The sequence below is a fragment of the Euprymna scolopes genome, chromosome 9 (assembly GCF_053919585.1).
Source record: "Euprymna scolopes isolate OS-2025 chromosome 9, ASM5391958v1, whole genome shotgun sequence".
In the NCBI taxonomy this organism is placed as follows: Eukaryota; Metazoa; Mollusca; class Cephalopoda; order Sepiida; family Sepiolidae; genus Euprymna; species Euprymna scolopes.
In genome coordinates this window covers 73,776,058-73,801,057 of record NC_136490.1, presented here as the reverse complement: position 1 = coordinate 73,801,057, position 25,000 = coordinate 73,776,058, and the positions used below count along the sequence as shown (strand labels likewise).

Here is a 25,000-nt window from a genome sequence, read left to right as displayed (position 1 = left end):
CAGCCTATAACCACAAGTGTACTTGAGAAATTTTATCATTTTACAAGCAGAAGAGTCTGGCATATTAACTCAACAGTAGGTTCTTTGGTAGGACAGGCGTGCATTTGAATTGAATGTTTCTGTTTAGAGCACAATTGATTCATGATTTTCTGTATTTGCATTTTAAACTTTAATTCAAGCAAATAAACAAATAATTTTATAAAATCAAACAATAGCTTCTCTACAGTGCAATGTAGACTACAACGTATTTTGAACTAAGTTACTTCCTGCTAGTATATATATATATATATATATATATATATATATATATATATATATATATAAAATACAATTACAATTAAATTTACCAAAATGATCCAAGATGGTAAAATTAAAGTATATTATAAATATTAAAGAATTAGTATTTATAAATTATCTCAACCAGATGTAAAAGTTCGATAAAACCAAATTCCTACCCTCTGATGAGAAGGAAAGTATTTCTCTGCAGATTAAGGCCTATCCACTAATTAGGTGTTTCCTTTTCAGATTAAATATGTTTTATTAACTATTTGCTCCTTATATATATATATATATATATATATATATATATATATATATATATATATATATACATACATACATATATACATACATATATATATATACATACATACATATATATACATACATATATATATACATACATACATATATATATACATATATATATGCATACATATATATACATAGATATATATACATACATATATGTATATACATATATATACATATATATATATATACATACATATATACATACATACATATATATACATATATATATATATACATACATATATATACATATATATATATACATACATACATACATATATATATATACATACATATATACATACATATATATACATATATACATACATATATACATATATATACATACATACATATATATATACATACATATATATATACATACATATATATACATATATATATACATATATATATACATACATACATATATATACATACATATATATACATATATATATATACATACATATATATATACATATATATATACATACATATATACATACATATATACATATATATATACATATATATATACATACATATATATACATACATACATATATATATACATACATACATATATATATATACATACATACATATATATATATTTGTATGTATGTTATATGTATAAAAGGCACTTTGTATGTATGTGTGTGAGAGAGAGAGTGCACTCCCTATGGACGCTGAAACAGCTGGGTCGATTTTTAAAAAATTTCACACAAATGTACTTTATGTGTCTAGCAGTGTTCTTAGATAGGTTTTCTATTGAAATGCCCCGATAAGTATAAAAAAAAAACAGTTAAAGGAGAAGCAGTCTGATTTGGACTAAAGTTAACAATCTGACACAACTTAATATCACAAGAGCATGTAAAAGGTTTTATCACCGCACAAGTATAAAATCAACAGTACGTTATTTTATAAAATGAATGTTTCCGTTAAGAGTACAATTAAACCATGATATTTAACTTTTGCATTTTAAACTTTAATTCAAACTATTATATAAAACTAATTTTATAAAATTAACAGTAGATTCTCTACAGTGCAATGTATGGACTAAGTTACTGTGGAGAGTCATATGAATCCTGACTTGAGCAGGCAATCAATCGATTTAATTGAAAAATGGGCAATTTCACCGATTTCGATGACAAGAAAAGTATTGGAAGTGTGGAATATTCGTTAATTCTTACTTTATCCTGAGCAACAAAAAATTAATTAAAAAAAAAATTAAATCATATACTTAGTAATAAAATAATGCATTTAACAAAACATAAAAATTCAACATTACAAGTAGGAAAATGTTTTAGTTGCTAATAAGTCAAATGTTTCTTGAGAAAAAACTGTTGACTAAAATGTTTGAGTAAAAGTAATTGTTCTCCTGAAAGAATTTAGTATGACGATTCTTAGAGTCACAATTATTTACAGTTGACCTTTTGACCTTTTATTGAAATCATCATTTTTACCAGCAACAAGAATGTTTGATATAATTCTGAAGAAAGAGTGTCACTTTGATTTTTAAGCTATTCATACTTCATTATTAAAAAGCAAATAACTAATCTATTTTATCTACCAGCTAAAATACAAAACAAATTAAACTTCATGTATAAAAGAAAAGTTAAAAACAGACTTGTAAGAATCCCACCTGACAATAAAATAATATCCTCAACCCAAATATGTTTGAAAATTGTCACAATGAAATGAAAGCGCTCTTATCTATAGTAATAGATAAACTATTCGTTTACAGTTTGCTATAATAACAATATTTTCTACTCAACATAATCTTAATTATACAAAATCAATTGAAAAATACAATTCTTATCTATACCTAACCGGCGTTACCCAGAAGTCTTTTTATTTCATTTTTTATTATCTTCGTTTTTTCTTTAACTGTGCCATTGCTTTATTTTTATACTTTTACCATATAAATATTTATTTGAAATAGGATTTTGAAAGTTGAATTTAATAATTACAGCATCATTTGGTCATAAAATTATTAATTACACCAAACTTTTTAAACAACTATATTTCTATTGCTGTAATGTTGTTCGAACATGTTTTTTCCATTTATAAAATTACTGGATGCAAAACTTCCTTCAATCTTTTGAAGATTTGCTTAAAAGTTAAAACTCAGAAACTACATTTCTATTCAACAGTTTAAATGCTTCTAAATTCCTTTCAAATTTTCAATGGTCACAATGTGATTTATTTATTTTTACATACTCAAAAATGTTAACATGGTTGTTTCTTTTACAACAATGAACTAAATGCATTCTGGTCGTCTTACTTTCGTATTTATTTTATGAACAGGATTTTTTAAGTCTCCTTTTATATTACACTATTGTATATTTTATTTCAATTGATATTACGTCACAATATTATTTATTAATAGCAATACAAAAATAATGTGTAATTATCAAGATTATATTGATGTAAGAACAAACATAATTTTATTAATATTGAACTTTTATTTATATCTAAACATTATTTAACTTGAAGTTTCATTATGAACAAATAGTTTTGCAAGCTCATTACTTTCGTAACCATAATCGTCTGCCATATTGGATTATTGAAAACCACTTTACTTTATGTAGCAAAAAAATTTACAACAAAATAAAAGACATTTTCGGATAATGTATTAGATATTAGTCTGATCAGGTGAAAGTGGGTGTAGATAGGAACTGCTAATAAACATTAAATTCATTCTTTCATATTGCAATCAAACACGCTGAGTGGCCACATTCGTAGGGGGGGGCAGTTCACTTGCACTAATATGCTTCGCAAAGGTATACATTCATCCCACCAACTGGCAATGAGGGTGGGTAGAGAAAACTAGACACACCAAAGCCTGGGCAGTAAACCAATTCAAGAGAAGGAAAATATGAAAATACCACTAATCCTCAAAGCTGATACTAGAAATTCGATTTCATTAAGGACAACTTGTTAAAAAAATGCAATCGTACGACGATCAAAGATCTTTTGAGAGTTTGCAGAGATTTTATGGTTTTTTGTTTTTCACAATGCTTTTTGCTTGATAAAATGAGTGGTGGTGGTAGTGTTTAAACTAATTTTGTCTAACAGTAACCCATAGCCATTATTAAACTGAAACACTTTGTTTTGAATTTGGTTGAATAATAGCCCTAAATTGCAGTGGCAAGTGATTATTGTGCCATAGAGGATAATGGATTTGAAACTGAAACAATCAATTGCAAATAAACAAAATAGAAAATACATTCTGGAATAAAACAGAAACATAAATTAAATGTTCATGTTTCTGATAATCATCATCAAATTAGTATTTTTAGTCAATACTTTATTTCAGCTTTCAGATAAACAATTATATCTGTCCAAAAGAAATATTAAACTATTTCTTAAAATCACTTGTTCATGATAATGATAAGTAAAATAATATTATGCCAAGCATTTGATTACAATGTTGTTTTAAAAAATGATTCAACCGGCCTCTTATTTATCCTGAAAAATGGATTTCTGTAAAACTGTGATCACAATTGTCATCTAGATTTTTAACTAAAACAAATCAAAGATTTTTAACTAAAAAAAAATAAAACAAATCTTGTTGTAAATACAGATAATAATACAGATTAGCACTTTATAACTAAGCGATTATTAAAAAAACAAACTTTACTGACATGCTGATTGACTAAAAAGATGTCGAAACAATAATAATTTAATAAGTATTGTTTTTTTACATATGACATTTATATTTTCAGCGTCCAAAAAAATTCTTTTTCGTCTATTAGAATGCGAATTAGGAATGCGAATTAGAAATTTCAACATCACAAATTCAAGCTTCTTAAAATAACTGTTCATAACTAAACACGTACGCAAGTTGGTTATTCAATGTGAAAGTTTAATAATTATAAAATAAATGGAATAGAGACAGATAAAATTAACTCTTCATTAATCCTTAGTTTTATAACAATTTGGTTCAATTACACACTTTAACAGGCTTTTAAACAGCTATGACATGTCTTGGATTCCTCAATTTTCCTGGGGAAACCACGAGACACAAGACCAACTAGTAGATATACATACAACTTTATATATATATATATATATATATATATATATATATATATATATATATATATATATATATATATATATATATGTGTGTGTGCATTGTCCGGGATAAGGGTCAACAAATGTTCTACTCTCTCATACTTTTATTGTCATCAGAATCGGTGAAATCGCCTATTTTTTAATTAAATTGATTGATTGCTTTCTCTAGTTAGGGAACTTCCACCCCAAAGAGTACCAGGAGGAAACTCCCCATGCCTCCACGCAGTGACAATCCACAATACATTGTAGTCTACATTGCAATGTAGAGAATATACTATTGATTTTATAAAAGTATGACTTCACTTAAACTTTACAATGCAAAAGTCAAGTATCATGGTTCAATTGTGCTCTTAACATAAACATTCATTTCAAACGCGCCCCTGTCTTATCAAAGGACCGACTTTTGATTTTATGAAATTATTTTTGCATTATCACTTGAATTAAAGTTAAACGTACAAAAGTAAAGTATCATGGTCTAATTGTGCTTCAATCAGAAACATTTTATTCGAACGCACTCCTGTATTATCAAAGAGCCTACTGTTGATTTTATAGGCCGGGCCTTTCTGCTTGTGCGGTGATAAAACTTCTCAAATGCACTTGTAATGTTAGGCTGTATAAAAGTGTCAACTTTGGTCAAAATCGGACTTCCTTCTCTAATCGTTTCATTTTTCGATCAGGTCGATACAAAACTTACATAAGAACACTCCCAGACACATCAAGTACTTTCCTGTGAAATTTCTAAAAATGGCCCAGACACACAAAGCTTCTTTTATATAATAGAGATAGAGATAGGGACAAACGTATGAATGTGTGTGTGTGTGTGTGTGTGTGTGTGTGTGTGTGTGTGTGTGTGTGTGTGTGTGTGTGTGTGTGTGTGTGTATTTGCATATTTATAATTATACATTTCAGTATGCAGATAAACTTATACATTTTTATATGTATAGATGTTGTTAAACATTTAGACTTGCATATGAAGGCATGAACATGCATGTAGTTAAATAAAAAGAAAAAGATATCTGTTATAAAAGCATTGTATTATGAGAATCCATTGTGCTTGAACATTTAGTGAGTTTTGAAAGCTTTGATGATGAAACAAGGAAATTCTGACAATTTATCACAGAACAGGCCGACGTGACTCTTCACTTTCAAGTTATAGTATTCCTATGGACCTAATAACAAATAGATCAGTATTTTTTGTGTAGTTAGGCAACGTTTGCTCCTTGCAAACTTTTCATCACATCAGAGTTTTTTTTAATGTTAACGAAATATATACTACAAGAATATGCACCTCAGGACGGATAAAATTAATTCCAAAACGCAACAGTTTAGCACCAATTTTATGTCCTCATATGAGGAATCAAATCAAGATATAATGTCGTTCTTGAACCTTAAGTCTAGAATCCTTATTCCAATTTTCATAAATATCTATTACATTGGTTTTATCTCAGGAAATTTCTAAAATTTAAGGCTCAATCTTAAGAGGTCTTAAGAATACATTGAAATTCAGGAAATTTGTCTTAATATGTATTTAATGATTATGGATCAAATTCAATGTAAAGATTATATATTTGAATTCCAAATGGGGAGTTGCTTCCATATTGTGACCCCATAAAACTATTTTGTATACTTAAAAGAAACTGAAATTTGGCCAATATTCATTGATTGATGTCTAATACATTTTGTTGAAATTTCACAAAAATAAGAAATTTTTCATTTTCTCGAAAACAGAAACCGCCATTTTTCCTCTTTTTGTATGAAACTAAATTAAACAAAATATAGCCTGCATACGCCTAGAAGCTGTGTTCTAAACTTCATAATGACTGTTTAATTATTTTAGGGGGGAATCCTGTACGTATTCGTATATAAATCGCACATACCTAACTTTATCTAAATATATATCGTTAAATAATAGACATTTCGAAATTATCATGTTTAAATAAATAACTGCTGTTTAACTGCACAATATATATGTGTTTAAGAGAGAGAAAGAAAGAAAGAGAGAGAGAGAGAGAGAGAGAGACAAACGGACAGACAGACAGACAGAAAGAGAGAAATATAGAGATAGTGAGATGGCGATGATTAGTTTCAAATACAAGATTTAAAAAAAAACTCGCCCCTCTGCTGGAAATTCTTTTTAAATGTCGAATTAAGAAAAGAATTTCTTAGATACGCTTATATTCTTTGAAAATTTGGTCATTTGAAACATTTTAATAATATTGAAAAGAAAATTGAAAACTAAGAAGTTTATGATCATATTTCATGAACATATACTAAAACTGCATGGATAAAATATCATTTATTGAAACTTTTTAAAAATAATAAATGAAGCAATACTAAAATAAAACTTAATCGCTATGTTAGCAATTTAGACCTATATACTAAGTTAAGTGCATATTTGTGACTGTTGAAATCTAACTTAAAAGTTCACTTTTATAGTTTTAAACTCCATGTTCTTTTTGGGTTTAAACTAAAATTAAATCTCATTTACAGTAAATATTGTTTTATTATGACAAAAACGCCCAACAAGTTGACTTGTCAGATACATTTGAAAGGCAATTGTCTGTCTAGCAGAAATAAATAGTATGTGTCTTTGTTAAGGTCTCCACTCTCCAAGTGTTTATGAAGATAGTTTTACAGGTCAGCAGAAAAGGAGTGTTTCCCCAACCTTCTCCCCTGCGTCCACAACCTCAACCTTCTCCTCCTACCCAGTTTTATTTTATTTATTTGCACTCACTCTCTGCTAGGAAAGATTACATACCCCTCTTTGCTACTCACGCCTGCAAACGCTCATATCTCTAGGGAAGGGGATCACCCCCCCCCCCTCTATGTTGAAAAAGATAGGACCAAATCTACCCTCCAAGAAGAAAAAGATGGTTTTAAAAATGGAATAAAACAAGAGTAGTGGAAAATGAATTAGTGGATGTCATGATATCAAATTTACTTTGATATGATGTATAAAAAGGACATCCTTTCAGTCTAGAGAGACAATGGATACCCTCTGCATGAAAATCTGCATGGCAAGTTTATATTAATGCAAGAGTTGCACACTCTGCAACCTCACATCTCTTGAACCTGTATTTCTTCAGTCCGATAACAAGAAAAAATCCAGTACGATTTGAAACAAGACTGAAATAAGCGGAGAGAAAGACGTATTATTTGAAAGTATTTTTTCCTTCTGGACTAGTTGTACCAGCCAAGCTTGGGAGCCTAGTCTACTCTTGTATTTCTATCCATAGCGAGAAAGAGAGGGGATTCATACTTTTAAGTAGTCCCGTTAGAATTCGAACCCAGCAAGCCAAGACCAAAGTAACCGGTAACTCCAAAGCATCATACCACTTTCATGTTGTGTATATATCAGAATCACAGACTTTCAGAAACCAACTTCTAATTAAAAATAAAAAAATGGAAAAAATGATAATAAAATATAGATTGCAAGTATTTACAACAGAGTTTTTCAAAGGTTTATTTTATTCAATAACGATTACCTACTCTCTATTTGTGTGTGTGTGTGTGTGTGTGTGTGTGTGTGTGTGTGTGTGTGTGTGTGTGCGGGAGGTCCATCATTTGTTTTTAGAAACCTATTTCATGCCAATTAAAGTAGGAATAATGAAAATAAATACGAATAAAAGAAACATAGTCGTAATTGTGGAGAAGCAGAGTTTTGTGAAAAAGTGAATTTGGAAGAGAAGAATCGAAATGTGAATAAATGTTAAATACCATTTTTTTCAAGTGCTTTAGCATAGATTGACACGACATTGACACTGGCAGTGTGCACAGGATGAGACGTGACACAACTCTGCCACCATTTTTTTTATTTCAACACAATGACATAGCGGAGTATATGAATGTGAGGTGAACTGTCAATGATTTTTTTTTTTTTTGTCTTTTGTTTTTTGTTTCAAAATAAAACCAGCAGCATTGGTTGTGAGTAGAGATCAAGTGACAACAAGTCTTTTTGCGGGTAAGGAGACAACTCGCCATATCTTAATGATCATTATGGAACTATTGGATCACCCAGAGTCACCCATACTTTAAAAAAAAGAAGAGAGAGAATGCCGAGAATGCACCTATTTAAGTTGGATCCTTACTTAGCAAGGTGAGGGATCTTTTCACTCACCAGCTACCCTGGTCGTAGAGAAAAGGGAAGGAGCTAAAAGCAAAAAAACACATGACATTACTCATTGAATACTACATATTAAAAAAATTGTGCAACATTATATCAAAACATAAACGTCCTTATTTGCTTGTCTTCCAACGAGGACAGAGTTGTACATACGGTTGTTTTTTATATAGAAAAATTCAATTTACTAAAAAAAAATAAATGTACTTTGGATTAGGACAAAAATAAAACTTAACTGAGTCTAAAAAACGTTCTTCACTGAGAACAGAAAATAGAAAGTGTATTAACAGAACACATACTACATTTGGAACCTCACAAATTTTATCGAATTGAAATCTGATGGTTCAATTCTTTTGCTGTTGTGTGAAGATCAGGTGGCAATCAGACTCAGTTTTTTAACGTCAACTATTAGTTATATTGCTGTTAAAACTAATCGTTTTGACTGGAATACCAAGACCTATATGAATAAGAGGTTTTCTGTTATAACCGAAGAAATTTTAATTTGATTCTTCGCGGTTTTACTTATTTATTTTAACTGAAAACTTGAAGAAATAAATTTATACAAATATTTTTTAATAACTAACTATTGAGGTTGCGACTCATAATGCTTTTGGATTTAAAAAAATGTGCTTCATTGTGAGTAAAATTGAATATTTGCTTAATAATTAAATGATTAAACGAAAAATATCAGAATTTCACTATAAACTTTATTAACTTATATTAAAAAAAAAAAAATGAAAAGTTTTAGTTCTGTAGAAAAGGGTAGGATTTCCCATGCATCGTTCCAGATAATACAAGAAAAAGAAACACTTTTTTTTTTAAATACACTTTTTAAAAGTTCGCAAAACGCCCTCTTTTTAAAATATTTATTTGAAACCACGCCTCCATTTGAATTGAAGTTTAACATTTCATCGCATGCGCCTTATACTCAACAAATACAATTTAAACATGTGAGCGAATTTTAAGAGTGCAACTCAAAGACTCAGATTTTTTTTTTAATTCATTGAAAAATTGGATTTAATTATTTTAAATTCGATTTTAAAACGAATAATTTGTCCACACGAACTGAAAGTACTCCACGGATACATTTTAACAATTTGCATTGAGAAAGGGGGAAGATGAATGGATTCAAAATAAGTCTTAATGGGAGACGAAAGGATGAAAAGATTAACTTCGATAGCAAAAAAAAAAAAGGGAATAATTTTAATACTCTTCATTCCACAACTTGAAACAATCTCTTTTCTTTATGATTAGAGAAAAAGTTGAATGTTGCTTTATTTTCACCAAGAAAATATTTAATTTAAACACTTTTTTCGAACCCATCTTCATAAGAAGGATTTTTTTTTAATTGAACACCAGATTTTTGCAAGGAAATGAATCAGGAATTTATGGATAAAAAAAAAAAAAAAAAAACTACTTTTTTTTTACAACGATTTCTACAAATTTTGAAAGCAAGACGACGATGAAAAAATATAAACAAATAATAAAAAAAAACGAAATAGTATATTACTATTATTATTATTATTGTTATTATTATTATTATTATTATTATTGTTGTTGTTGTTGTTGTTATTGTTGTTGTTGTTGTTGTTGTTGCATATGAAAATAACATGGATCATTTTTTATATAAAAGAAAAACAAATTATTAAGAGGTGGTGGTGGTGGTTTAGATAAAAAAAATTCAGAAATCAGAAAAATTAAAGAAAAAAAGGTAGCGGTTTTAAATGTCTCCTATTTATGTCGACTACTAGAGAAAGGGAGCGAGGAGATTTGTTGTACAAGATGAACATATTATTACTATTATACACGCGGCGGCGGCGGCGGTAGTGGTGGCGGCCTAGGTTTGCATCACGGTTATGGCCGAGAGAGGGAGAGAGCGGGCGAGGTGCGCACGCACGGCGGCCGCACATGCCAAATAAGAGAGCAGGGGCTGGTTAGAGGAAACCCTTCGCCTTTCACCTGGAAGAGAAGGTGTGTACCTGGGTGGCTCTTCAAAATGGAAATAGGTCAACAAATAGAAAAATATGCAAGTGGTTACAAACTTTAAACACAAATTAGAGCCCATCACCCCCTTTTAAAAAAGAGAGAGATAGAGAGAAAACAGCAATGAGGTGTGTGTGCGTGTATGACATTACTAAAGAGACCCAATTCCAGTTGACATAAACTTTAGGCTCTTTTGTTTGTCAGTGTAGATTACTGGGATGGGGGTGTTGTTTTAATCTTTATCCATTTACACCAAATGCACGCAGCAATTCTTTACTGATGTTGTCTTTTGTAAATTAAAATAGAAAACTACAATGTTTTTTAATATTTATTTAAAAAATTTTTATAATATTGTTATTTGTTGTTAACTTTGAAGTATGAATAAAAAATATCTTCAATAGAAATGTAAAAAATTGTATCACAATTTTAAAATAATCGTGAAGTATTTTTAATTAAAATTAAATTTAAAGAATTTAATTAAAAAAAAAAATTTTGAGTAAAATCTAAAAAATATTACGGGAACCCATTTGTTTTTTATTGATGCAAAGGATATTTTTGTATTGTTTTTAACGCAGATACCCATACATCTTTAGAACATGTCATTGATCCAGGACAATTGGAGCAAAAGCTCCCCTCTTCCAAATTAATTATTAAAAAAAAATAAATTCAGGTTATAAATCGAAAATAAATACAAAAAAGTAATTATTTAATCAAACATTTACATTCGAAAATTTCTTGTAGAGAATTTTTTTTATATACACAACAGAAGGAAGGAAACGGTGGCTGCAAGAAATGCTTATTGGGAAAAAGAAAAGCGATTTTTCAAAAAATGAAACAAGATATTTAGGTATCGATTATTTACTGTAATTTTTTTATTTATTTACTTTGTAAAAATAATTACCAATTGATAACACCAAAACACCGTGTAGAAAAACTAATTATTGTGAATTTTGGTATCTATATTTTAATTTAGCGCATTTTTGTTTTATTGAAAATAAAAAAAAATCACTCCTTAGTTTACACAAAAGAATGGTGATTATAATTGAGACAATAACTTTTTTGTTGTATTATTATTATAATAATAAAAATAACACTAATGATACCAAACAACAAGATATGTAAAAAAAAATATTTCGTTTTTGGTCAAGCTTCATAGCTGGAATGCGAATTAACAAAAAATGAATTATTTTTAAGAATCTGAATGATGAATTTTATTTAAGCAAATAAGTTTATTTTTACCTCAATTATTTTCTTAAAATAATATTTTAAAACAATATACAATAGATTAAATTAGTATCCATGTTTTAATTGTGCATGGGTTTATTTTGTTAAAACCGATATGTAAACAATCGGAGGGATAAACCGTTTTTCTTTAATAAAAATAATTTCTGTTGAGAGAATATTGGAATTTAAAGCTGTCCCTTTCTTTTTTCACCTTTCAAAGTAAAGTGTTAGACATTTATAATTATTACCTGTTATGGTATTTTTAAGAGATGACCTCGGTGCTTGTTGTGAAACCATCTGCAGATCTTCTCAGGAGCTGTAGTCCATTAAAGACGTTTTATTTTCATTATTATTTGTGTTTTACTTATTCGTTTATATATATATATATATATATATATATATATATATATATATATATATATATATATATATATATATATATATATAAATAAATATATATATATATATATATTTTTTTTTTTTTTTTTTACTTCCTATTGGTAGAAAAAATTGGTGTTAGGCAAACCAGAGAGAATAAGAGTTCAACCACGATGATAGTTTTGTTGATGTCGGTAAGCAATTAAAAAAAGACAAAAAGAAGAACGCTCTCTAGTAAAACAAAACAAAAAAAAACGTGCTTCTGGCTGTGTCGTCGTCGTCGTCATCGTCATCAGGGTTCATCAGTCACGGGTCTACGTGTATAAATTTGCTAAGTTAACTCGGATAAAAAATTAAAATAGAAGAAACTGATTTTGTCAGGTTCTTTAAAGCTGCCTTTCCCCACGGTTGCATTACGACATAACGACATTTTTTTGTTGCTGTTGTTTTTTGTATTTTTTTTTTCTTACTGCAACAACCAAAACCTTGAATATTCCCGTTTATCTGCAACTCCAACCAATTGCCATCTCACAACAAGCACTTAACTCCAACATGCACACATCCTGGATTATTGCGTACACGCGTGTGTATACAAGTGCGTGTGTGTAGCCGTATAAATGTACATATGTTTATATCTCCTTTTTATGAGTAATGGAAAGTAAAACATTTTTGTCGTCACCAGTGCATGTATGTGTACGTGTGTGCGTGTGTGGTCTGTCAGGTGCACGACGACAACAACGACGACGACGTCGTCGTTGTTGTTGCTTTAGTGGATGTAAGTTGGCCTGTTGTTTCCTACTGCTACTACTGCGGCCCCTTTCTTTGTTTTCTCCTTTTTCTTCTTCAATAGTGTCCACTGCTAGAGCAAAAAAGAAGATACAGTAGGAGCAAATGTGCAGCTGTGGTAACTGCACTAAAAAAAACGCACCAGTTAGTATCACCACCGTTAGGTTGTTGATGGTATCCGTTTAACCAGTCGTACCTAATGTTGTAATTGTTTTGAACAAACGACGCGCCAGTCAAACGATAACAATATTACCATCATCACGTAGGTACTCTCTCTCTCTCTCTCTCTCTCTCTCTCTCTCTCTCTCTCTCTCTCTCTCCTAAGGGGTCTTCTGTGACTGGTGGCGTCGATGCTACGATACCAACCCAAGCAGACTGACGACGACAGTCCAGCAAGAAGCAGTTAGGTGCGCTCGCTTGCGCACACACACAACAAACACCGCAAAGGAGAGAGAGAGAGAGAGAGAGAGAGAGAGAGAGAGAGAGAGAGAGAGAGAGAGAGAGAGAGAGAGATGATGATGATGATGATGATGATGATGATGATGATGGCGCTTACTTCATCCCGAGATGCTGGTTGGAGTTATTCGTCTTCCTCTTCTTATATCGTATTATTGTTACTCAAAACAAATAAGATTACTATTATGATTATCAGTAGTTCCATTAACAACGACGTTATATCATTAATTAATTATAATCAGTAACATTTCTTCTCCGCTATATATGTTCACATTATCGACGGTAGCCGCAGTCGGTACTACTTACTTATATGATGATGATGATGATGATGATGATGATGATGATGATGATAAAAGAAAAAGAGCCTTCTGTATTGTCAACAACCCCAAAATGACGACGGATATAAAACAAGACATATGTAACTATGCAACCGTCACGGCTATTTCATCATGTTTTTATTTTATTTTTTTTTTTAGATTTTTGTAGATTTTTTGTGTTTTAGTACTTAATCATATATATTGTGTTCTCTGCAAAATCATAAATACATTTATTGAATAAACCAGAAAATTACACCAATTATATGCTTAAATATTTTACTTTTTTTTATTAAAAACAAGATAAGTAAATAGCAAAAGAAATAACGGTAGCTCATCACTCACTCATCGGAGTCGGATAATTACATTTGAGATTTGATTCTTCTAAACTTGATCAATTCGTGTCACAAATGACCAAACACTAATAATAGCTATTTTGTGTGAGATTGTAGATTCCGCTGTTTGTCATGAGCAAAGTATAATATTTGTCTGTCCTCAGTCAATGGAGGAGAAATCCTTCTCGAACGAGGCAATTTTTATTTATTCATTTTTTTTTTATTTATAGAAGCTGGATTTTCCCTACATCAAAATCTGACTCTGCCATTGTAAAGAGGCAAATAAATACGGATTGTGAATTGTGGCATTTGGGTAAAATTGATTTTTTGATTTTGAATGAAATAAGTAACGGTACCCATCACAAACAAACAGTGTTTACTTAAAGCTAGCAACAATTGTGTTTTCTCTTTTAATATATATATATATATATATATATATATATATATATATATATATATATATATATATATATATATATATATATATATATATATATTCTGATATATATATATATATATATATATTCTGATATATATATATTCTTCTGATATATATATATATATATATTCTTCTGATATATATATATATTCTTCTGATATATATATATATATATATATATATATATATATATATTCTTCTGATATATATATATATATATATTCTTCTGATATATATATATATATATATATATATATATATATATATATATATATATATATATATATATATTCTTCTGATATACACACACACATAATTGGAAAGGGTTAGACAAGAAAAAACACACATACGCCGGACGCGGAAGAGGTCTGCTGTATTTTCTTTTCTGGTAGAAGGAAGTCAGTGTGCGGGGTACAAATGAAAGAATAAGTACCGTAGAGAGATACAATAATCACTGTTCAAAGAAAAAGGAAGATTAAGAAGGTTCTTCCCGTCTTACCCCCATGTCTTTCTCTGTCTGTCTGTCGTCCCCCCCCCCGAAGGGTAGCAACACATTGTCAAAAGTATCAGTCCGAAAAACTATTGTATAAGTTACCAGATAACGAACGCGAACAAACTAATGCTAAAGTTCTTGCAGATTCTTTTTCAGTTTTCAAGTAACCACCCCCTTGTTCCCTATTCTTTCAGAACAAATGCTATAATAATTTAATTACACTCCACAAACGTTTCTTATCTTTTCGTAACAGTTTTAACACTGCACGCACCGCACCGAGTTATGGACATTATCGTCATTAAGAATACAAGCCCCAACCCCACCCTCAGCTACTTTTTGTAAACATTAAACAAAGAAATTGTTTTTAATCGGCAAAAATCAGAGAATTATCCAATATTAATGAACTTTTGACGGCAATTATTCAATATTTTATAAGGAAGCTTCAAGCAAACTACATTTCTCTATTATATTTATTTCAGATTGAACATCTCGTGAATGAAAGCCTTACACACGCGCATTAACGTTTTTATTTATCGTATAAAAGAAACTAAAGATATTTTTCTGATAAGATTTTAGTAAAACGTGGATAAAACTAGGGAGCTAGCGCTGTTGAACCTATGTAATTCAGAGCAAAAAAGAGATAGCACGGATTCTACGCACATGATAGCCCCTTTTTTATATTTACACTCAAGGCAACCAAAATATGAGTGAAATTATTACCAATAATTTAAGAAATAATTCACAAATATACGCACACATAGTATAGGTCTGTCACCTTTATATATATATATATATATATATATATATATATATATATATATATATATTATTATTATTATTATTATTATTATTATTTAAAGCTGAATGTGTGTGTATGTGTGTGTGAGTGTTTGTGTGTGTGTGGTTACGAATAGGCTCCTATATGGTTGACTATTTAAAAAAAACTGATTAAATATAATGATAGAAGATGTATCGAGACACAGGAATGGGTATGTTTGATCTGGCAGAATGGTGGTTCATTAAAATTGTGGGGTCTGCGTTCGCGCCTGGTCCACAAAGTATGGAAATAAAAAATTTAAATTCAAAAATTAAAAAAAAAACGTTTACAAGTATTTTTGATATAGATGTACATAATAATACTTTGATAAGTATGTTTTAACTTAAATAGGTGTGGTATAATGAAATTGTGGGGTTTGCGTTCGCGCCTGGCCTCCATAGAATGGAAATAGGCACAAACTTTAATAATGACTTTTCATAGCTATCTGCGTAAGTATACTTTGATAATTATGTTTCAGTTTGAAGAAATATGATATAATAAAATTATGGGAGTGTTCGTTCGCGCCTGCCCTCCATAGAATGGAATATGTCACAAAGTTTTACAAGGTTTTTTAATATAGATCCACAGGATATTGTGGTGTGAACAGGTATGGTATAATAAATTATGGAGTTTAACTATTTTATTTTTACTTTCATCATATTTTGCTTTGGTTTTGATACCCCCAAATTCGAAGCTATCTCTTTACAACCCTTCCTTTTCATAACCTATCATATTTTCATAAATCAGAGTCCATTTTCTGTAGGCTGCTTTTGAACCCAGTCAACGACGGGTACTTTTGCTAGTATATATATACTATATAAAAAAAATAAGCCTGGGAAACGATTTATTTTTCTACTGTCATAAAACCGGCGCTCTGTAGGTCTCTCATCGGTCAGTTAAGCGAAATAATTCTAGACTGAGGTTGTTTATATTTTCTGCCATAATCATGAGTGTTTTTACGCAGCATTGTGTAAAAGTCTGCCCTCGTGGGGCGGCAAATAAATAGGGATATACGACCAATTAAAATCTCTTATTTTGTTTACATTTAACTAAAAGATTTAATACACGTTTCGAAAACAAATAAAAGTTCAATTGAACCAAGACATTCATTGCGCATAAAAAGGCTCAACAAAGCAATTCTGTTTAAAAAAACAAAACAAAAACAAAACAACGTGTTTTAAAAAACTGAGTTATTAGAGAGAAGAGTGTTTTTTTTTTTTGTTTTTTGTTTTTTTCTAACTCATATTTACATGTGTTGCTTTTGCTAAAGGAGGAGATCAAGCTCGGTTCATTCTTCTATAATTAAACGAGGGAAGGGAGAGTTATGATCCAATATTCAGGATCCAATCAGTTAAAAAAAATGCAGTGGATACTTATGATGAGGATGCAACTCTAGATAACATAACTGAAGATGATGGTTAGCAGTTTTTCCGACCCATCCAAAGAGAGTTAAAAAAAATAATAATAAATAAGAGAAGACAGGGAGACAGCCACTGTAGGTAGGTAGGTATGTAGGTAGGTAGGTAGGTATGTAGGTAGGTAGGTAGGTAGGTAGAGATAGATAACTACAGAGATAGAGAGATATATATTTGAGAGAGAGGTAGAGAGAGAAACTCTGTGTGTGTGTGTGTGTGTGTGTGTGTGTGTGTGTGTGTGTGTGTGTGTGTGTGTGCGTGTGCGTGTGTGTCGGAGCACAATGAAAAAAATGAAAAGGAAGTGTTGTTCAAACAGAGAATATCCCCCCCAAGTAGAAAGATAAGTTAACGAATAAGCGAGAAAGAGTGTATATGTGTGTGAGAGAGAGAGAGAGAGAGAGAGAGAGGAAGAGAGAGAAAGAGAGAGAGAGAGAGAGAGAGAGTGAGTGAGATGTCAGAAAATCTAGCAAAAAAAGCAAATCGTCCATCAAATTGTGAATTATATGTGCATAGCTTACATCACCACTGGAACAAAAATGCATAAATTAGATAAGCAAACACGACATTGGATTCCTCTGCCTTCTTGTGCAGCTCTAGGCACACAGCGTCGTCTGTCTGTGATGAGGATGAGGAGGAGAAGGCGGATGAGAAGAAGAAGAAGAAGAAGAAGAAGAAGAAGAAGAGTCTTTGTTGAAGGATGGGGTAAAACAAAAACTAAAGAGGGTGGATGCTGAGTTAAGGGGAAAAGAAATGATAACTTAAAGAAAGAAAGAAAGAAAGAAATAGGGCAAGTGTGAGGGGGGGGGGGCACACACCAGTGTGGTGTTTGATTAGAAAAAAAAGCCGGATACACAATTTAAAAACAAAATACTAAATATCGGTTCATGCTTTTCTTTTTCTTTAACGCTAATCTTTATTTTGTGTTCTTTGATAAATTGAGAAAGAAAACTTGTTTTTGAGATTCTTCAGAAATATTTGTTAATTAACCAGTCATCCCACCTCGTTTTATTTTTCTTTCTTTGGCCAATATTGTATAAGTTTACATCAAAAGTGGAGTACGGTTCGGTTTGGTTCTAGATGTCGTCATCTTCAAGGCATTATATACTTTGAGAGAGGGGGATTGATTTATCGCCGGGCCTGATGCGCGCTTACTGAGAAATTCCTATGGGTCAAATCACGTAAAATACTGAATCTGTCCAGCATGATAGCTCTTGGGGGAGGGGTCCCCACTATGAACTGACCTCATAATTGACTTAACTGTAGTGGTGGGAGATGGACGCACAGGTAAATATAGTTTCATGACAGTACTGACTTAGCACTCCAGATAAGTTGTCAAAAATCATATCCCCCCCCACCTCTCTATCTCCCTCCCTCTCCCTCTCCCTCTCTCTCTCTCTCTCTCTCTCTCTCTCTCAAGCCAATCAAAATTACCAAAGAAAAGATTTTTGAACCTGGCACATGTTATTGCATAATACAGTTTCTCCATGCGCACCCCCACACACCCGGGTAGGGACACCACCACTTCTCCAACCGTTGTCGCGCCCCCACCTGTCCACCTACTCTTACTGTCCAGTACAATCGTTCTTCTTGTTCTATTAAGTTTGTGTAACACCAGACTCTTTTCAGTCCCCACCCCACCTACCTAGTGATATCGGAATGTGCTAGCTACCTCATTAGCTAGAAAGATTTTTCAAAAGGTCACTCTCTTTCTCTCTGACCACACAAGCACCATCACCTTCACCACACCACTCCATTTAAAAAAAAGTTCTCCCTTTTCTTCAGCATCATCCTAATAGAATCAGTAGTTGCAGTCTGCAGGGACTGCCATGTCGGGTTTTCACCCCCCAGGCCAACTATGCTTTGTAAATTCCATGATCAATGGCCGGACCGTCTTACAATCTCTATCCATTTTTTTTATCTCCCTTAACTATTACAATGTCCTTACTCTCCCTCTCCTCATTATACCCTCTATCCCGATTAACTCAGTCCAAACCCCAAACAACATTCTTTATTTTTCTTTCTTTCACTTTCAATATTTTTTCCCCTTTATTTTGCTCCTGTACATTTTATTGTTTCTGCCACATCTTTGCCTTCCTTCAGCACCCCTCTCCTCAAATTCCCAACCTAAACCCTTCTTGCTCCTGATTGTGGCTGTAGACTTTAGCTTTACTGATGTCTCCCCACTCTCTTTCCTGGAGGAGGGGGGTCACTTGGATGCAAGCAATATAGATAGTTATTTGTCTGGAGATGTGTGCGTGTGTGTGTCTGTGTGTCAGTGCTTGTGTCAGAGCGTATGATGGTATACACGTATATGTATATTTGATCTGTATATATATGAAAGCTTCTCTCCCCTCCTTGTATTACATGCGTGTTTCATATGTCCCCCTCCCCGTTATGACTGCTCTTCGCTTTTGCTCTTCAGTCTGTGTGTGTGTGGCTCTCAGAGGAAGGAGTTTTATCCCTCTTTCTGTTTGGTCAAATGCTCTGATGACTTTAGTAGGGATAACTGAACTCATCTTAACCTTTCACCTTCTCTCTCTCAATACTAAAACTTATATTCGAAACTAGCTCCACTTTAAGTTTCTTTGAATACACCAATAATCGTTACGTCTATATCATAAAACAACTACCTTCAGTTCTTCCCCTATCCAACAGCATCACACAAAATTACAGAAAAATTCCATATGTCAACCTGAAGGTACATATACTGTAGCAAGATTTTCACTTTTTATTGAATTTAAAGAATAGATTATGAGTATCCATTTCACAGGTAAAAGTAAGGATTTTATTTGTGTGTGTGTTTGTGTTCTCACACGCGTGCGCGCGTATGTTGTGTGTGTGTGTGTGAGAGAGAGAGAGAGAGTTTATGTAGCGCACGCGTGTATATGCGTGTGCATGTGCGTTTGTGTGTGTGTTTCTGTGGGTGTTGCTGTTTATTCAAAGTTTAAAATATAATAATGTCAAATGAAAGAAAAATGGAATCTTAATGCGATTTTATTTTAGTATTAAACTTATTGATACTATTATTAGGACGAGGAAAAGAAAGTAAAAACTGCTCAAAATGAATCTAAATAGTTTTTACATTTATAGTTTATTATTTTTCTGTTCTTGTTTGTTTATTTATTAAAAAAAAACTGCTTTTGATGAAGTACATTTATTGAGAGAGAAAAGGATAAAAACAAAAGAAAAAAATTCTAAAAAAGAATTCATTTAATCAACTCCATCATCTGTACAAGAATACAAGCAGTAAGTCATACCTTAATTCAATGTTTAAGCAGTTAGTTTAAGACTTCATCTACATTGTTCTTTCAATATTTTTTTGGTCTATCACTTGTAGACATTTCTTAAATGTTCTTCAAACACACCACTTCATGCGCATATACATACCTATTTATATAATCATGTTATGTTAATGCTTATATTCTGTTTGTTGTATTTTATGTTTTTCTATTTGTTTTTTTTTTTGTTTCTTAATCTTGAAATAATTTAATCTGATTTTTAATCATTTCTCTGTAGATTTAAATAAAATATATTTGCTATATTTTTCATTAATAAAGAAATTTAACTTCAATTAACAAAATAAAATTATTCAGCAGTATAACGAAAAAAGCAATCCTTTAATCCAAACAATTTCTGTAATGCATTTAAAATCTATCTAATAGATACAATTGTATATATATATACATGTACATATACATATGTGTACATATATATATGTATATAATTGTATATATAATATATACGTATATACATATATATATAAAATATATATAAAATATAATATATATATGAATATATTATATATATTAGATATACATATATATACATATGGATATGTACATATGCACGCACGCGCACACATACACGCACACACACACACACACACACACACACACACATATATATATATGTATATATGTATATATATATATATATATATATGTATGTATATATGTATATATATATGATTGTAGATTACCATTATAAATGTCGTAGGATTAATTCAAGATCTACACAGATATGTCCTTTCTATTAATGCTATAGTATTGACATAATAATCAATTCAGTATTGTGAAAACCACCAACAATTCTGGTCCTCGTTAAATCAGCTGGTGGTTTTTATACAAGCACCGACTGTTTAGTTGGAGGTGATTATTGCAGATAAATGTGCAACACGAATATAGCCATGTATAATACAAGCGGCAACAAATGCGATTGCTTTTTATTCTTGCATCGTTTTGCTATGCACTAAAGTGTTGTACAATTGTTGATGCTTTTAAATAGTCAATATTTAATAAAAAAAAATATCAAGTGTTATGCTAAAGTATATAACTAGTTTAGAGAACAAGACCAAAGTTTTATTCTGTGTTCTGAGATTTGTCTTATTATTTAGTGGTTGAACAAATGCTTTTGTGTAAAAAATCTTGGTATATCATAAAACAGTATTTATCTTATTCACTTTATAAAATGCTGATAATTAAAACTCATAGATTTTTGTGTATCTTATATTTTAAGTCCTTTCATGAAATAGAGAATGTTTCACAATTTTTCCCTTTTCAACTTCAGTTAATATTGTTCTACATCAATAATTTTGGAGAGACACAAGCACGGCATAATCATCAGATAATGTTCATTTTACATTGGGTCTATTGCAAAAGCTATTAACTCACAACACATCCTCCTTACACGGCAGACAAGGGTAAAATAGCCGTTTGACTTTAATTAATAATTTGCAATGAATATCATTAATAATAGTTTAACCCCAAAATGGTTGATATGCTGTAAAGCAGACAAACTAAACCATTAAACCGCCACAAGCCTCATAAATCAAGCAGGGAAAGTTTTCAAGAGATATACACTATTTTAATAATAATAATAATAATAATAATAATAATAATAATAATAATAATAATAATAATGTCATTAGATAAATAGTATGATATACAGGTTTCATTGTATTTTAATGTATATATAAATAATGATATTGCTGATTTACAACACACACACACACACACACACACACACACACACATATGTTGTTTTGGCAAAATATGTTTTTTCAATTATATTTCACTCTTTATGTATACCAATTCTATTTGTTTAGAAGCTCAAGGTATGTTAAATATAACAACAGAGCATATATAAAGAACAACAACCCTTTGTTACTGCATAACGAAACGGATCTGTAAAATATGTACCAAAACTTTTTATCTATCTATCTATCTATCTATCTATCTATAGATAGATAGATAGATAGATAGATTACCATTATATAAAAGGAACTGTGTGGCTGATGGGGATGAGTTCGTTCCCTATAAACTCTGGACAGATATTTTGAAATTTTACACAAAGGTACTTGATGTGTCTGGGAATGTTCTTAGGTTTTGTATCGGAATGCATCTGATAAATAGCGTAAATTGATATTTAAAGTTTGATTTTATGCAAAGTTAACACTTTTATATAACCTAACATCTCAAATGCATTTGAGATTTTTATCACCGCAAAGCAGAAAGGCGCAGCTTATAAAACCAACTGCAAATTCTTTTATAAGACATGGGCGCATTGGAATGAATGTTTATTTCTAGAGCACAATTGAAGTATGATACTTGACTTTTACATTTTAAGCTTAAAGTGCAGCCGTTATTTACAGATCATTTTATAAAATAGTAGATTCTCTACGGTGTAATATAGGCTACAATGTATTGTGGACTAAATTACTGCAGGGAAACATGTGAAATCTATACCTGGCAAACTACTGGGGTAGGGTTCCTAGCAAACAGGTAATCAATCGATTTGATTGAAAAATGGTCGATTTCGATGATAATAAAAGTATGGGAGGGTAAAACATTCATTATCCTAATTCAATCCCGGACAACGTTGGGTCTTTCTGCTAGTTTCTATGCACTAGTAAATATATCCTTCTTCCAGTCACATATTTTTACTAACCTGAGAAGCTGATATGGTGAATGAATACGAACTACACCGACAGTCAAATGAGGAGTCAATATTGGAAGGATGATACCATGCCGAAGAAATACTATGCCCTCCGTCCAAAAGGAGGAATTTATGTCTGGGAGGATGATATCTTAATAATCCCATAGATACTACATTATCAGCTCCAAAAAGGAGAGGATGGTGCCAGTAGGAATGGACATCTATCATACTGCCTTCCAAAAAAGAGGAAATAATGTCTGAGAGGAATGTATTATGACAAATGTAAATATACTACATTACCTCACAAAGGAGGAGATAAAGCCTGGGAGGAAAAAAAGAGTTGGTAATGTTTGAAGCAATGATATCATGATAAATGAACAAACATATACTACACTGCTTCTTAAAGGTAGTATGCTACCCTAACAAGAAAACATATACTCCACTATTCGCCTATAAAAAAGAGGGCATAATTCCTGGGAGGATCTTACCATAAAAAGAGAAGATAATGTCTGCGAGTAACGAAGCAGATACTACACTACCCCCCCCCCAATACATAAAAAGTAATAGAGGAGGTAACCGCTGTTAAGATGGCTTCATGACAACAGAACACAAAATACATTACCCCTTTCCCCAAAGGAGGGTGTAATACTTGGGAGGATTACCATATCCTCTAAAAAAAAGAGGACATAATTATTAAGATAACAAAATCGATACTACACTACCTAAACCTATTTAAAAAATAATGCAATAGATTTCGAATTAAAGCAGTTTCTTTTCATTCAAAAATGTCTTCTCACAAAGTATTTTAGCTAAGATCAAAGTGTAGTTTCTATAACTACACTTTTTTTTATTGGCCAAGGTTTTATGCAAATTATCTCCCTTGTAAATAGTTGGTTTAAAACATTAACCTATTTTTTTTATATAAAATTGCTTTAATTAATATTATTAATAATAATAATTACATTATTATCCACAAAATTAATGTGTATATATAAAAAATATGACAATAAAAATGAGAAATATATTAATATATATTATCGTATTATATACAACTGTTTATAAACTAAGACTGCTAAGTGCTAATTAAGAATATCTATTGCTGCAATGCTGCATGTGAATGTTTGTTGATTACTATGTATACGGTATTTAAAACTATTATGCGCATTATAGATTAATTATCCGTAGGTCGTTTTGATGTGAATATAGTTAAAAAAAAAACTTTTGCATTTCTTCTTTTAGAAAGACACACACACATACAGGCAATATGGAATCTCGTTTCCGTCACAATCGATATCTCCTGTAAGAGTGCATATATGGGGCATCTATAATGAAGCAAAGGATGCCTAATTACCTACTGCACTTATCCTGAACATAAAATGCTTGAGTTCAGTGGCATGAAGTAAAAAATGATTGGAAACAATGCTGAGATAAAAAAAAAAAAAAAAAAAAAAAACTGATGTTATTCCAGCGTTTCCATTCTTCTAGACAAGTTGTGAACCATGATTTGGGAGTTTAGTCTAGCGTACTATTCTTATCCAAAGCCATAGAAAGCATATATGGATTCATACTATTCCTACGGATATTATTAGTGAATATGGCGCGGTATATATATATATATATATATAT

The 25,000-nt window shown here is 31.0% G+C and overlaps 1 protein-coding gene across 6 annotated transcripts in view; it reads right to left on the bottom strand.

Moving 5' to 3' along the window:
* Positions 1-25,000, bottom strand: part of LOC145284709 (zinc finger homeobox protein 4-like) — a 424,371-nt gene that overhangs the window by 374,209 nt on the left and 25,162 nt on the right. The window contains exon 1 of one of the 6 annotated variants that reach the window (XM_080133615.1): positions 12,256-12,378. The exons of the other annotated variants lie outside the window; for them this stretch is intronic. The gene's annotated coding sequence lies outside the window, so the exon portion shown is untranslated. Of the gene's footprint in view, positions 1-12,255; positions 12,379-25,000 lie in introns of those variants that run through there. 6 annotated transcript variants of the gene reach the window in all.